This window comes from Nicotiana tomentosiformis, chromosome 4 (genome assembly GCF_000390325.3).
Source record: "Nicotiana tomentosiformis chromosome 4, ASM39032v3, whole genome shotgun sequence".
In the NCBI taxonomy this organism is placed as follows: domain Eukaryota; kingdom Viridiplantae; phylum Streptophyta; class Magnoliopsida; order Solanales; family Solanaceae; genus Nicotiana; species Nicotiana tomentosiformis.
In genome coordinates, this window is record NC_090815.1 from 126,810,633 (window position 1) to 126,826,354 (window position 15,722).

Genomic DNA, 15,722 nt, shown 5'->3' on the forward strand with positions numbered 1-15,722 from the left:
CTCGACCTTCAAATCCTCAATTTATGGTTTATAAAGTTTCTACAATGTTTTCCAAATTTTCATCTCTTAGTACTAATTAAATCATAAAATCAATGATATTTTCATGTATATTAACTAAATCCGAGTTAGAATCACTTGCCCCGATGAATTCCTTGAAAAACCCACGAAATATCGTCTCAAACCGAGCTCCCAAAGTCCAAAAATTAAATAATAACCTAAACCTCGGATATACAGTACATTCTCTGAACATCCAATGTGATCCCCAGCTCCTGCGGTCGCACAAAAATGGTGCGCCCGCACTCTCTTGGAACTGTACTGCCATGATTTAGTATTGTGGCCATAACTTTCACTACAAATGTTCAAATTATGCCTTCTTTACCTTTCTGGAAAATAGACACGAAGGGCTACAACTTTCGTTTTTGAATCATCTCAAAATTCCTTGTGGGTCAAAAAGATATAAGCTTCCAAAGTCGGACCATCGAATCTGAGAGTTCCTGAGTGCGGCCGCAAACAAAATTGTGCGGTCTGCACACTCCTCTGCGGACTAAAGTGCGGCCGCACCAAAATTGTGCAGTCCGTACAACTCCCCTGAGGTCCGCACTTCCCTTTTGCCTCAGCACTCTCCAAACTCATCCGGAACCTCCCGGACACAAACCATATATGAATTTTAATCATAAAATATTCTACGGACCTGCTCGCACACTCAAAACGCTGAAAAGAGGTCGTCTTGACCCGATATTGACCATGGCCAAACTCCCAAATTTCTTAACTTTACTAATCTCTTAACCCAACATGCCAACCAATCCTAAAACACCATAAGAACTTAGTTGAGCCCTCAAATCACATCAAACAACGCTAAAATCATGAATCATCCTCCGATTCAAACTTAACGAATATGAAACTTCCAAATTCGACAACTGATGCCGAAACCAACCAAACCACATCTGATTGACCTCAAATTTTGCACACAAGTCATAATCAATATTACGGACCTGCTCTAACTTTCGGAATCGGAATCCGACCCCGATATCAAAAAGTCAAATCCATGGTCAACTTTAAAAATCTTTAGCCTTTAAATTTTTAGTTTCCGTTAAATGGCCATAACTTGAGTTAGGGACCTCCAAATTAAATTTCGGGCATACGCCTGAGTCCCAAATCACGATACGGATCTACCGGAACTGTCAAAACACTTATACGAATTTGTTTATTCAAAATATTGACCAAAGTCAACCCAGTTAAGTTTTAAGGCTCTATTTCACATTTTAATCTATTTTTTCACATAATAGCTTTTCGGAAAATTATACGGACTGCTCACGCAAGTCGAGAAATAATAAATAGTATTTTTTGAGGTCTTAGAATACAGATTTAATTATCAAATTTAAAGATGACTTTTTGGGTCATCATAACATATGTGATAACATTTTGGGGACTATCATGAATGCCAAAGTAAAGACCAAGGACACGATTAAAACTCGGCTAGATTTGCAAGAAATGAACATTAGGCCGGAATTGCACCCAATCAAAAATGGGGAAAAATACGAAGTTCCAATCGCATGTTACACATTGTCTCTTGAAGAAAAGTACAAGTTATGACTTTTCTTAAAAAAATTAAAAGTCCCAGATGGATTTTCATCTAATATTTCTCAATGTGTGAATATGAAAGTATCATAAGATTCCTGGCTTAAAGAGTCATGATTGTCATGTTCTTCTACAGTATCTTCTTCCACTTGCATTTCGTGGTATGTTGTCCAAAGAAGTGTGTGAACCACGTATTGAGTTATATTTATTTTTTAATGTCCTTAGATCAAAGAAGTTAAGGAGGGAAGAGTTGGAGCAAATTGAAGCCCAAATTTCTCTTACTCTTTGCAAGTTAGAAAGAGTATTCCCTCCTTCATTTTTTGATGTTATGGTGCACTTGCCTATTCATTTAGCGAATGAAGCTAAGATTGTTGGGCCTATTCATTACCGGTAGATGTATCCTATGGAGAGATGGCTATATTTTTTGTAATCTCTTATTGGTAATAGGGCTTGTCCATAAGGGTCTATTGCAGAGGGATACATTGCAGCTGAATGCATGATCTTATGCTTAAGGTATCTGCATAAAATTGACACAAAGTTCAATCGGCCTGAACGAAATTATGATGGTGGTTTAAAGAATTTTGCTGGAGGTTTATCTCTATTTTGTCAACCTGGAAAAACTTTAGGGGCTGGAAAAGGAAAGGAGCTTGAAGCAAATGAATTGGAACAGGCACATATATACATACTGAAGAATTGCGATCAAGTTCTACCATATCTCGAGTATGAAAAATTATATTTCATATCATTTCGTTCTCTCCATATTTTCTTTAGGATTATTTCTCCTTTCGTATGACATTTATGGTTGATCGAAATTTTGTAGAGAGTTTGCACAAATTCATGTCGATAATCTTCAACATTTGTCCGATGCAGAATGGAACAAATAATTTATTGAGTGGTTTAAAGATATGGTGAGTAATAGGTAGACTTTAAATATGAAAATTGAATATTGTAATACTTTTACTAAAGTGTTCAATTTATCTTGTTGATAGGTCGCACAATTGCATAAAGGAGATAATAGTAAGATCATGAAAGAATTACTCTCACTTTCACGTGGTCCGACCGATATGTGAGACGTTATAATGGCTACATTGTTAATGGTTACAAATTTCATGCGGAAGATTATGATAATCAGTTAAAGACTCAAAATTGTGGGATAGTTATAGTTGGTGCGACTGATAAAGATAGCGAGAACCTTGATTACTGTGGAGTTTTGACTGATATACTTGAATTGCAATTCGTCCCTGGTAGAAGAGTGATTTTATTTAGATGTAATTGCTTTGATGTGTATGATAACATAAAAGGAGTTAAACAAGATGAATATGAATTTATAAGTGTTAATTGGGGGCGAGTTTTAAAAATAAATGAGCCTTTTGTATTAGCGGGCCAAGCATCTCAAGTATTTTATGCTAATGACAATTCCAATAAGGGTTGGCGTGTGGTGAGGAAGACGAAACCTAGTGATTCTTATGGGATTGTGCAACAAATAGATGACAGTATTGTAGACTCAGAAAATCCTTCACAAAATAAACGAAAAAGAACGGATGAGGTAAAAATCTCTTTAAGTATTGATATATTAACTGTTTTACATTCTGATTGCATGATGTTTTTGCTAATACATTATTTTCATTATGTCATTCTTATTTTGGTTTCTTCTGATTGTTTTGTAGGCCTAACATGAAAAGATCAAAGCTTGAAATTGAGGTTGGATCCACTGCGAAGGCTGCCAAATATGGATTCCTTCCACTAGGTGCTCTAGCAAAGGGACGAGGGCAAGGCCATAACTGCTCAAAATATCTTCTAATGGTACAAGATCAAATTCTCTCCTATATGTTGGTCAAGGAATGCAAGCAACAAAGAAAAACACCCTAGTTCCTGAAAAAGAGCAGATGCAAACTAATTTTTCATTGCCTCCATTTACTGATATTCTATCGTCTGCATCTACAAAGAAAAACTCATTTGTTCCTAGGAAAGATCAGATGCAAACTGAGATTCCATTTCCTCCACCCACTGATCAAGTTATGCAAACACTTGAAACATGTATGGTTTGACAGATCTATGATTATATATTAACTTGACACATACAATAGTTTTAGATATTACTAAATCGTGCAATGCAGGTTCAGGTACTACTGAAAAGGTAAAAAAGGTTCGAGGGAGGAACAAGTGTAAAGAAGTTGCATCACTTGAAGTTGGAGAAAAGTTGAAAGTAACATTTTACAATAATCGAACTGCTGGAAAGAATAGCAGTCTATTTTCGAGGCACTTGGGAATAATAGTTCGTGATAGTAATATGTGTCTGTTGGGAGTATCATCATGGGATGCTATTAAAGAAGAAAAGCTAAATCACATGTGGACAGCTATTGAGGTAACAAATGTGTCCAATTTGTTTATAAGCTACTTGCTACAACTCAAAATATAGTTTTAGAACCTTACAATTTTCTTTTGCTAAGTAGTTTTATCATTTTCTTTTTCTTTGTTCTATCAATCCTGAAGGTTTTATCCTTTTTGCTAAAGTATGTATTATGATATGTTTAATTTATTGTAGGATAAATTTGGTCATTGACCTAGATATTCATCGCAATCATATTTTGGGATGGATGAAAGAATTGTGGAACAGATGGAGAGGACAATTGCATGCAAAATACATGAGGGGTAAGCGGATCCAAGAGGCTCTTAAGAATATACCAAGGGGTTAGACAAGAAACAATGGGAGTGGTTGGTAAAAGAACATTTTTATACAGAAAGTTTTCAGGCAACAAGCAACAGGAATGCATCAAACAGAGCTAAGTTGAAGATGCCTCATCATATTGGTAGCAAGCCTATTAGAGAAATTATTTATCAAAAGGTGTTATCATATCTTTTCTTTTTTTTTTAATATTGAGGAGGCATTATTTGACATTTTAACTTTAATGTGAAGGGCGGAAAAGATGGCAATCCACCAGATTTGGCAACTATTTGATTTGAGACTCGCAAGAAGAACAACAAGCTTGTTGAATCAGAGACAATTGTAAAACATGTGCGTTATATTAATTAAACATGTAAGAACTTTTGGTTATTGGTTCTAATAGAAAATTTTCTTTATATATTTTGAAAGATCAAATCAAAGAATTGGTAAAGTCCGAATCATCTTTTCCTAACATAGAGATAGTGGAAAAATGCTTTGGACCTCAAACTCGTAGTCATGTATTTGGCTTTGGGGGTGGAGTAAAAGCAAAAGACTTGAAAAATGGCGGCTCCTCAAAGGTCGAATTACGATCTGAGTTACGTTCTGCTCTAGAGCAAAACCAATCATTGAAGGATCGGTTGTCTACTGTAGAAGATGAGGTGAAAGAACTGAAGGAACTAAAAAAAAAATTTCTTAAATCAACACTCTAATTTCCAGCCTCCAGTGGCTCAACACACTAATGTCTAGGCTTCGGTATCACTATATCAGGAGAGTGATCATTGATCAACATACCAAGTTAGTAACAACTTACTCATTTCAATCAGTTTTTAACCATTGATCAACATACCAAGTTGATTGCAACTAATAATGAGATTGATGTAACTAGTCTCAACTATACTATTACAACTTGTAAGACTACTCTCAACGGGTGAATATCTTATAATTAGACTGCTGCTACTAGTATAAATTACTTAATGTGTTAGAAAGTTTCATGCTACTGTAATAGCTAAAGAAGAGCTTTTTAAAGCTGAAAAATCTCTCAGTAGTATTCCATTTAACTTGTTGATCAATGAGTATGGTATTGTTACTTGTATGGTATTGCATTGAAAAGTGGGGTGGAGAATAATAAAGGAAATGCCGATGGTCTATCTACTGACATTATATGTTATGGTTTGTAACCACCAACATTAAAGAGGGATGTATGAATCTGTTTGGTGTGGGCATATGGGAGTATATTCTCCTTGGTTAGCAAATGTGTTTCACGCCAAAACATGTTAGTGGAAAACTTATAATATACCTTCTGACAAAAAATGTAACATATTATAAGTTATATGTTCGTATACCATAAATGATGTTCATTCCCCTTTCTCTATTTTGCTTTGAGACTGGTAAAAAAGAGTAAGGGGGAACAAATATTCGGTCCCATTACTAAAGGACATGACTACACTCAGTATAGAAAATTGAATGTGCTCGTTTTTTGTACTGACATACGAGTATGCAGTTGAAAACACTCTTCTTTACCTATGTATGATTTATGGTTTTTTTTCTTGCATGTGTATAGTTATTGGTTATAGATTAGAGCGATTTGTACAACATTTACATTTGTAATCCTCTACCAAGAACTGCAAATATTTTCTTTCTGCTAACCTTCTTGGTGCATTACTTTTGAATCAGCTCTGTGCTCACTTCTTGATTGAGGATCCATTTCCTTCGTATAGTTTCAAATACTAAAAGATAATTAAAGATATTGACTCCCTTAGTTCCGGTTCTGGCTTTGATTATGTATGCTCTTTGCTGGTTGCTCTGTTGTATAGAATATGATCTTTTTTGAATTTCGACTTTACATTTCTATTTAAAAGGCAAGAACCCATTTTGATGTTTCAGATGTGCCTAGTTTTTCTAATTCGTTTTGTTTATATTCATGCAGCCTTGTTTATATTGCTTTTTTATTTTTGAAGTGGATATATATTACACTTGGTGAATTTGGACACTTTTTCGGGTAAGAGGTCAAATTATTATTAGAGTAAAATTGAAAAACTTAATTATTTAATATAATTTTCTAGTGATATTTACAATCTTATTAAAGGAAATTTTTTCGAATATTTTTACAGGTTTTGGAGGCTAAAGTTTACAAATCAAGAAGCGGGGTTTGAAGACATACAAGTTGACTTTTACTTTGCTAGAAATATTGGACAAAATATTATATTAAATTTGGGGTGTTAACTAGATCTTTTGCTAAAGGGTTCCAAAATATATTCTACCATGGTTGTACAGTGCCACTAACATATACTATTCACTTTTTGTCCTTAATTATTATATGTGAAACTATATCTATCATTATAATATCTTTTTGTGAGTAAATTGTCTATTTGTAGAATGAATATATATATATATATATATATATATATATATATATATATATATATATATATATATATATGATTTGAGAATTTATGAAAAATTAGAATTTAAGACCACCCGTGCTTGGTCCTTAATAAGATTAATGACCGGATCTTCTTGTCCTAAAAGTGTTTTAGGACCGGTAAACTCGTCGCTAAATGTTTAAAGGTAGTAAATATTACATGTCACGACCCAAAATCTCACCCGTCGTGATGGCGCCTATCTCAATACTAGGCAAGCCGATAATTTCAATAAACTACATATCTATTAAATTTGAAAACACAATAATTAAATTCAGCGGAAGAAATCTCACAAATACAAATATAAACACTCCCAAAACCCGGTATCACTAAGTACATGAGCATCTAAATGAATACAAAGTCTGACTGATAGAAATCACTTTCTGAAAATATAGAATAGTACAATAACTGAAAGGAAAGAGAGTCAAGGTCTGCGGACGCCAAGTAGCTACCTTGATAGTCTCCACAGATAAATCCTCAAATCTGGCAACCGCCGTATCCGGAAGTACCTGGATCTGCACACGAGGTGCAGAGTGTTGTAGGAGTACAACTAACTCAATAAGTAACAAGACTAACTTCTGGGCTGAAAGTAGTGACGAGCTTGTACCCAAGGTCAGAGTCTAACTCCAATAACCAACAACAGTTCATAGCAACATAAAGCAAGTAATAAGAGAAGTAACTCAAAGATAAAATGCACAGCTTAAACATGATTTCTGAAAATAGTTTTGTCTTTCTAAGTGTATTGGTGAAACCCAACTCGTTTACCGAAGTTGTCAAAAATATGAGTAAGTTTGAAGATAGTAATTCTCCCAAAACTCATTTCAACAATAAATAAGATGTTTCATTTTCTTTCCAGATAGCCAATGTAAAATGCATCACTATGCCCATATGTTAATATGTGTGAGAAGTCATGAATATCGTGATACCGTACAGAATGAGTAAAATACATCTTTATGCATGTATGCCATGTGTGCATGTCAATGCTATGTACCTCAGAGATGAACTCATGTTGATGAAAAATTAAAAGCTTAAAAGCTTAATGATTTCTAAGAAATTCTGATATTGGATTTATTGACCTCGGGTCCGTATTTTGGTTTCGGATCCCGGTATAGGTCCACTGTAATATTTATGACTTGTCTGCCAAATTTGGTGAGAATCGGAGTTGATTTGACGTGATTCGGACGTCCGGTTGTAAAAATATAAGTTTTAAAGTTTTCTTGAAAACTTTCTTTGATTTGGTGTCCGATTCGTAGTTCTAGGTGTTATTTTGGCGATTTGATCGCGCGAGCAAGTTCGTATGATATTTTAAGACTTGTGTGCATGTTTGGTTTGGAGCCCCGAGGGCTCGGGTGAGTTTCGGATAGGCTACGGGATGTTTTGGACTTTGAAAATCTAGTATTTTGCTGCAGCAGGTGTTCTGACATGTCCTTCTTCGCGTTCGCGCGAAGAGTAAACTGGGCAGCTGAAGTTTTCTTCTTCGCAAAGCGATGGGGGCATTACCCTTCGCGAACGCGAACAGCTCCTCGCGAACGCGTAGTGTTAGGCACACCTGGGGGAGGGTTGATCATTCCTTCATCGCGAACGCGAAGGCCAGGGGGTAAAGCCTTCGCGAACGTGAAAGCCACGGGCTGCTACTCATAGCAAACGCGACAGGCCCTTCGCGAACGTGAAGAAGGCCTGACCCCTGTGACTTAAAACAGAACCAAAACGGGATTTTTTTCCATTTTTCACAAACCCTCAATTATAACTCGGCCTAGGGATGATTTCAAATGAGTTTTTCACGATTTCGAACTGGGTAAATATTTTTTATCATATAGTGATTGTATTTCATAAATCTAAGCCTATATTCATCATTTATTTCGGATTTAAATGGAAGAAATTGAAATTTTTGTAAAACTTTCCAAAAACGAAAAAAAATAAGATTTGAAGGTCCATTTGATATCGGAATCGGACAAATTTTGTATGGTTGAACTTGTATCAAACGGGTGTTCGGATTTTGCGAGTTTTTTCAGAATTTGAGATGTGGGTCCCACTGCCGAATATTTTAATGAATTTCAGATTTTTATCCCGAAAATTTATAAATTCATATGGAATTAATTCCTATGATTAGTATTGAATATATCGAATTGTTTGTGAATAGATTTGAAGCTTTCGGAGACAAAAATTAAAAGAAAAAGTTGTGGTTGAATAATTGATTGAAATTTGCAAAGCGAGGTAAGTGTTGTAGTTAACCTTGACTTGAGGGAATAGAACCCTTAAATTATTTGTTGTGTGAATTGCATGTGAACGACGTATAGGCGAGGTGACGAGTGTCTATACATCGCCAAATTATTGTTTGCCTGCTTACTTGAAAAATCATAAATTGTTTTAAATCATAAACTAATTATTATAATAATTGTTGCTCTCCTATTCTTTGTCAAATATTAATTCTTGAATTCCTGCATTAATTGTTACAAGTTATTTGAATTATATGTTTTAATTGTTAGTTGACATTTAGCATATTAAATATTAAACTGCTTATTTTCTCCCTGATTTCTATAATAATTTGTTATTTGTCATTGTTTGTTTCATAATTAAATTATAATTATTGTATGCTTGTTGTCTTATAATTTTATATTAATTATTATATTTATTGGAGAAATTTCTTCTATAAGAATTGATTGAAATGGATATATTGGAGGATCGGGTTGCACGCCGCAACAGACTTATTAAAAAGTCAATATTGGAGGATCGGGTTGCACGCCGCAACAGACTTATTAAAAGTTAATATTGGAGGATCGGGTTGCACGCCGCAACAGACTTATTAAAAAGTCTATATTAGAGGATCGGGTTGCATGCCGCAACAGACTTATTAAAAGTCAATATTGGAGGATCGGGTTGCACGCCGCAACAGACTTATTAAAAAGTCCATATTGGAGGATCGGGTTGTACGCCGCAACAGACTTATTAAAAATCAATATTGGAGGATCGGGTTGCACGCCGTAACAGACTTATTAAAAAATCCATATTGGAAGATCGGGTTGCACGCCGCAACAGACTTATTATTGCACGCCACAATAGACTTATTGAAAAGTCAATATTGGGGGATCAGATTGCACGTCGCAACAGACTTATTTAAAAGTCTATATATATACTTGATTGAAATAAATATATGACAGACTTGATAAAAAGGAATATATATTGGGAGAGCGGGTTGCACGCTGCAACAGAATTGAATATGAATATATTGTGAGAGCGGGTTGCACGCTGCAACAGAATTGGTTGAAATGATAATAGATTATGGCTGCTGAGTTGGCTTCAATTATTATAAATGAGTCACCTGTTTTATTTCTATTATTCGTTGTTGTCATTAATATTGCGTACAGGTTAATGTAAGTGAACCGCCTTAGCCTCGTCACTACTTTGTCGAGGTTAGGCTCAGCACTTACCAGTACATGGGGTCGGTTGTACTGATACTACACTCTGCACTTCTTGTGCAGATTTTGGAGTTGGTCCCAGCGGCGTACCATAGACTTGCTCGAATTTCAGCTATTTAGAGGAGACTTGAGGTATAACTGCATGGCGTCCGCAGTTCTGAAGTCCCCGTCTATTTTACTTTAGTTGTGTGTTTATTTCCAGACAGCTTATTTTTATTCAGACCTTTATTTGTATTATTCTAGAAGTTCGTGCACTTGTGACACCAATTCTGGGATGGTATTTAGACACCGTTATTTTTATGGGTTATTTCACTGTATTTCAAACGTTGTTCCCGCATTTGTTTCTTTGATCATTAATAATTTAAAGATTGCTTAAAAATTAGTTAATATTATTCTAATGTTGGCTTGCCTAGCAAGTGAAATGTTAGACGCCATCACGGTTCGAAGATGGGAATTTCGGATCGCGACAATTTGTTATATAAAAAAACCCGATATCTATGAAAACTGTTGTTTACCAATCTTGGGGTTTACCACAGATTCTTGCTCATGTGCCATCGTTGCCTTTCACATGCATTTTTTGGAGAATCCTCATCAACAAGTCAATTATTTCAGATGATCTATTGCCTTATATGTGTTTCTATAAGTATTTTGTTGGAGTTTCTACTTATATTTATAAATACCTCTGTCTATTTCAGGACTTAATGGCGGCTGAAATAAATTTCGTTAACGAAATTAACAGCAAGTCAATGAATTGGAAATTAAAGGTTCGTATTGTCAGGCTTTGAGCAAATCTGGATCGCAACAGACCTGATAACCCTTTTTCAATTAAGATTATTCTGATGGATGAAAAGGTATTGTTTTAAACTAACGATTACGTTCTATTTTGCATTGTTTACATATGCGTAAGTATTTTACAGTCATATACGGAATAACTTAGTCATTTTAACTACGGAAAAGGCCAAAAATGCCCTTAAAATATTTGAAATAGCTCAAAAATTTCCTCCGTTTATTTTTGGTACCAAAAATATCCCTGCCGTCTATATTTTGGACCACTAATGCCCTTAATCCGTTAGTCTTGCCATTGAAGGTGATATGGCAGTCCAACTAGGTTAGATTTACTTGCATAGCCATCCACCTAAGCAATCCAGCATGATAAAATTATTTTTTCGGAAATATTATTTTTCCGGAATGTTTTTAAAAAAATACAAAATCAATACTTATTTTACTTTTCCGAAATTTTTTTACTTTTTTCGGAATAAGTGTTGATTTTGTATTTTAATAAAAAATTCCAAAATAAATAATTTTTCTGAAAATTTTTTACTTTTTCGGAATAAGTATTGATTTTGTATTCTAATAAAAATTTCCGAAATAAATAATTTTTTCGGAATTTATTTTTTACTTTTTTTGGAATAAGTGTTGATTTTGTATTTTAATAAAAAAATTCGAAAAAAATAATTTTTCCGAAATTGTTTTACTTTTTTCGGAAAAAGTGTTGATTTTGTATTTTAATAAAAATTTCCATAAATAAATAATTTTTCCGGAAATTTTTTACTTTTTTCGAAATAAGTGTTGATTTTTTAATTTTATTTTTTTTAAATCTGGAAAAATAATTTTTTTGAAAAAATAATTTTGACATGCTAGATTGCTTAAGTAATGACCATGTAAGCAAATCTAACCCAGTTGGACTGCCATGTCACCTTCAATGGCAAGACTAACGGATTAAGGGCATTTGTGGTCCAAAATATAGACGGAAAGGATATTTTTGGCACCAAAAACAAACGTAGAGTATTTTTGAGCTATTTCAAATAGTTCAAGAACATTTTTGGCCCTTTTCCGTTTTAACTAATTGAGTTTTTTCTTAGGGCGACTGCATTCACGCAAGTATTGGCAGGTCTTTTATCCAAAGGTTCAAACAAGAAATTAAGGAAACGGATTTGTACATCATGAAGAATTTCGTGGTTTGTCCAAATAATATGAAACTGAAGACCAAAGACCACAAGTTTAAGTTGATGTTCATGCATAAGATCACTGTTGAGGAAATACATGATCCAGATTTCAACATATGTATCTTAAAAATTAGAACCTATGACCAGCTATCAAATCCCCAAGAATTTGACAATACTGAGCTATTCGGAAATTAAATTTCTCTCATTTTTTCCAGTTTTATTTTACTTTTTGTTATTTGTTTTCTATCTTATGAGTGCTAACTGAGAACTAAATCAATACTAATTAGAGTACATAAGATCAAAACTTATATTTTAGATTAAAGCTGAATTCCGCTAACGATATTAAATCCTTAAACATTTACATAGGCAATTAGTTTTGCTTTCTGTAGCTTTATCCTTCTTTATATCATTTGTTTTATCTGTCCTAATGAAAATTTAATAATGAAGTTATACTTAAATTGTTACAAGACTCTAAACGATCTCTTTTTATCATGTTCGTATTATATTTTATGAGAAAGTGAAAGAACAAAAGAGTGTCTATAGATACGTGATTGAGCTTCAAGACACAATTGGATGTCTAGAATCACTTATTCTTTTGAATCTCAGAAATTGCAAAAATCTGCAGAGACTTCCGGATAGCATTTGCATGCTAAAATGTGTGGTGACACTAAATATCTCCGGTTGCTCGAATCTTGACTATGTACCGATGGACCTAGATAAAATGGATTCACTGAGAGAGCTTTATGCTAAACACATTGCAGTTCACCAAATGATTTCTACTCCAGAAGAGGTCTAACCATGGTATGGATTTCTGCGGTCCTGCATACTGAATGGGAAAATATGTCCTTAAGTTTCACATATTAGTTTACCTAATTCCTTAGTTACTCTGAGTCTTGCTAATTGTAATCTATCTGATGATGCTTTTCCAGTTGCTTTCAGTAGCCTTTCCTTATTGCAAAACTTAGATTTGAGCGAAAATCCAATTTGCAGTCTACCAAAGGGCATAATTTATGCGGTCTTATATTATTTGTCATTTAACCACATTTTTTGCTTTTACAAATTGTAGAGTATTTCTTGCAAACAAGTACTATTCTTTCAGCGTTAGTTGATATCCTTGATGAAGAAAGGATTGGAAAGACAATTGCAAAATGTTGGATGATTTACGGGAGATTCGTCTTCTCTAGTAAATCACATCTATTCTTTAATATCGGATAGGCTCCATATGCCACTAGCAGCTTTTGTGGTTCAGGGGCGAAGCTACGTGCAAGCAAGGGTGGTCAACTGACCACCCTTCGCCGGAAAATTATATTCCGTACAAGGTAAAATATTACTTATTATTGTTTAAAAATAGACTTTGAACACCCTTACATAGCCCACTGACAAAGGTTTGAACACCCTTGTTGAATTTCTTGGCTTCGCCACTGTTGTGGTTACAAGATTATGACAAGACTATTGCCTTCAATAGACCTGACTATAATGAAGTAGTTCTTATCTATTTTTACCCCTGATATTTGAGGTATTTAAAAACTCTATTGATGGTAATTCAAGTAACTTGGTCGATTTATTTGATCAATTAATGTAAAATCATACTTTAAATCCTTATGGATTAGTAGGAATATTTGTTTGGTCTTTCTTTAATTTTCTTTTTGTTGTCAGGTAGCTTATTAAAAGGAAGTAGCAAGCCGTTGGATATATTAGCAAAGCTAAATCATGAGTTAGTTGGTTTTTCGCCTTACGAAGAAATTAAACTTTTTTTAGGTTAATTTTTCTTCTTCTTCTGCTAAGTTTTTAACTCATAACGAGGAACAAACCGATCAAAAACAAGACCAAATATTTCATGCTTAGGAAGTCACTTGGGATTGGTAGTCCTTGCCAACAATAATATAGAAATAACCCAATGAAATTCATTTATTTATTTTTTGTTTTAATTATTTTGATTGCAATCGCTAAATTTAATCTGCAATATACATATATCTTTTTTTACTTTTTTTTTCTTTGAATCGATCCGCGCATCGTGTGGGTACATATACTAGTATGCAGTAATGGAATAAAAAATAGAAAATAAATTTAGGTAGCAGAAAAAACGGTCGCCTCAAAAATTGTAATGGCAGTAAAATTTCATTCAAGCTCACGATTCAGAAGAATTCGATTCCGTATAGAAATGGGAAACGGAATTCAATTCCCGTAATCCAAACAAACATTATAAATACTTTATGTTAAATTATATGTATGAAGGGGACAAGTTGTTGTAATGATCCTATAAGCATGAGAATAGCGTCATTATCAGTAACAACTGTTAGCATAAACTTTAATTGCATATTAGGATCTTAAACATGATAATCTTACATAAAATTGTTACAGAAAACATACATGAATCGTAAGTCATCATCGTGAAGCGGAAGCGTTAATTCAAATTAGTTTCTCACCCCTTACCCTAGCTTTCGTCACCGCCGACTTTAGTGATGGAAGAGAGAATAAAATACGATAACCCTAATGGATGGGGAGAGGATCAATTTATAGAGGTTCTCACTTAATCTGGTACGTCCATCAAGTAACCGATCGAACGGATGAGATTTGCTCATTAATTAATTATTAATTATGGGCCTTAAACTTATTGGGTCACCAACAAACGTAGAAAATCTTACATTCTCCCACTTGGCCCAATAATCATATAACACTAATATTTAATATAGGAACATTAGTTGCGCATAAACATATCTCTTCTATAATGTCCACCATAAATACCACAATATGATAAACTAGTAAATGTGAGTTATGGCGGTTATATATAATTTTCTACATACTCCCTTCCATATGCTACAATATTAGTAATTTATAGTATCAGGTTCATAAGCTATAAAATATTATGGTCCACAATAATGTCTCATTGAGACTTATCCTGCAACATCTCAAAACAATAATGTGTACACCATTATGAGAAACAGGAAATCATTAATGTATATCAGAAACACGTAAATGAGCTCAGAGTGTCAAAAATCATAAATACATCAATCATAAATATAGTCAAGACCCATTCTATGTACATGTTCTTTAAATATCTTTGGCTGTAAATTTTTCGTTAATAGATCTGCAAACATGAGATCAGTTCTAATATGTTCAAGTGACACTCTTTGTTTCTGAACTTCCTCCTTGACGGTAAAGTACTTTAATTCCATATGTTTGGCATCTTTGGAGTACTTATCGTTCTTGGAGAAGAATACTATTGCAGAATTATCACAGTAAATTTTCAGCAGCTTGGTAATGGTGTCGACAACCCTAAGTCCTGAAATAAAGTTTCGCAGCCATAATGCATGAATTGTGGCTTCAAAACATGCCATAAATTTTGCTTCCATCGTGGATGTAGCAATGACAGACTGTTTGGCACTCTTCCACTATATTGCTCCTTCAGCTAATTGGAACAAATAACCAAACGTGGATTTTCTAGTGTCAATACATCCAGCGAAATCTGAATCTGAGTATCCAACAACTTCCAAATGCTTGGATCTCCTATACATGAGCATGTAATCCTTCGTTCCTTTCAGTTACCTCAAAACTTTCTTTGCAACTTTCTAGTGATCAATTCCTGGGTTACTATGATATCTTCCTAGCATTCCGACCACAAAACTAATATCCGATCTTGTGCAAGTCTGAGCATACATCAGACTACCAACAATTGAAGAGTAAGGAATTGATTCCA

At 34.2% G+C, this 15,722-nt stretch overlaps 2 long non-coding RNA genes across 2 annotated transcripts; both read left to right on the forward strand.

Moving 5' to 3' along the window:
* Window positions 1-4,104: 4,104 nt before the first annotated feature.
* Window positions 4,105-4,896, forward strand: LOC138909109 (uncharacterized). Its single transcript, XR_011415638.1, has 2 exons — window positions 4,105-4,423; window positions 4,496-4,896. It is a non-coding gene; the product is annotated as an uncharacterized lncRNA (long non-coding RNA).
* A 5,659-nt stretch (window positions 4,897-10,555) lies between these two features.
* LOC108943394 (uncharacterized) lies at window positions 10,556-13,271 on the forward strand. The gene is made up of 2 exons (XR_004504296.2): window positions 10,556-10,930; window positions 13,092-13,271. It is a non-coding gene; the product is annotated as an uncharacterized lncRNA (long non-coding RNA).
* Window positions 13,272-15,722: the final 2,451 nt, after the last annotated feature.